The sequence below is a fragment of the Aplysia californica genome, unplaced genomic scaffold (assembly GCF_000002075.1).
Source record: "Aplysia californica isolate F4 #8 unplaced genomic scaffold, AplCal3.0 scaffold00034, whole genome shotgun sequence".
Classification (NCBI taxonomy): domain Eukaryota; kingdom Metazoa; phylum Mollusca; class Gastropoda; order Aplysiida; family Aplysiidae; genus Aplysia; species Aplysia californica.
The window spans coordinates 1,725,352-1,726,671 of NW_004797304.1; the positions used below are offsets into that span (position 1 = coordinate 1,725,352).

Below are 1,320 nucleotides of genomic sequence, written 5' to 3' on the forward strand. Positions count from 1 at the left end.
TTGTGTGTGTGTGTGTGTGTGTGTGTGTGTGTGTGTGTGTGTGTGTGTGTGTTTCGTGTGGCTCCTGCCCACATTTTTCTCTTCCCACTTTATTCCTCGACCTTGCCCTCGGTAATATATTCCCGGATACGTTTTAAATCTGATTTTTGTTTATGTGAACCTGAAGCTCTATTGACATGATACTTGTATCGATATAAGAAGTATACTGAGGACACGTGTGCATCTTTATCTATTTTTCCCCTTACTTCAACGTTCCGTTTGTCTGTCCGTCTGTCTGTTGTTTTTATAATTCTGTGTTACTCTGTGTTTTCCAGCCCAAAGCAACTTGTATAAGTACAAATGTTACCACCTCCATGTTCTTGTTGTTAACTCAAGCGAAACTTCAAACCAGCTGTCTTTTATTTCTTCCCCATAAATAATCATACTCGGTGGGTACATTTGGATCCGGGTTTCATTTTTTAGTTGGTTTCATTGTCAATTGTTGTTTTCATGATGATGGGCAGGTCCGTTTCGAATCTCCAAGATGGCATGGCATTATTTTGACTAGGATTAAGTTTCCGTGGCCGTTTGCTTTCTTGGTTCATTTTTGTCTGAGATATAACTATCTTAGTGCAGAAATGAGAGTTAACGCTTCTTACTGTGACGCAAATGTTTGCTCGGAGGTAGTAAATTCTTTTCTCACATTGCTTACGCGGCGTGTGATTTCGGCTCTGTGGGGCTTGGATGTATGGGGTTTGTAGTGTTGTTGTGACAGCCTTGGTGTATCTTGTTTCTATTTCATCGACTTTTCTCTTGATTAGTTTCCACGGGTGTTCGTTAGGAGCTCGAGTGTGTTACGGGAAGTGACCTACGGTCTTTATCGAAACGAAAAGGAAGAAAAGGACAGGACAAAGACGAACAGAAGACGCTGTTAATGTTGTGGTTGGAATAAACAATCATCGGTAAAAGAGGCAGTTTTAGAACGTTGTTCTATCGACCACGTCTATTGTGATAGGTGAACACTTCTCAGTTGTGATTTTTCACGTTGTGCCTTTCGTTGGATTCTGAACTCCTTGGAGTAAAACCCCTGGGTTTCACCTGTGTGATTGACAACGTAACCTACCGTGTGGATTTTTCATACACCCCCGACAACATCTCAGTCTGTTGCCATGACGACCAAAGGACCATTAGAGCCGGCCAGCTCCACCCGCAGCATGTCCAGCCTGGGGCCCATGCTGAGTCGATCTCGACGACCATCCGCTCTCATTGAGGAGAGAGATGTCAAGGCCGTCAAGGTGAGAGGGCATATGGAACAGAAACGCATTTTAAAGTCTTTTTTTG

At 43.2% G+C, this 1,320-nt stretch overlaps 1 long non-coding RNA gene across 1 annotated transcript in view; it reads left to right on the top strand.

The window, feature by feature from the left end:
- LOC106014200 overlaps positions 1-871 on the top strand; it is a 17,663-nt gene extending 16,792 nt beyond the window's left edge. The window contains exon 2 of the long non-coding RNA XR_004859520.1: positions 801-871. This is a non-coding gene — a long non-coding RNA (uncharacterized LOC106014200). The remainder of the gene's footprint in view (positions 1-800) is intronic.
- The last annotated feature ends 449 nt before the right edge of the window (positions 872-1,320 follow it).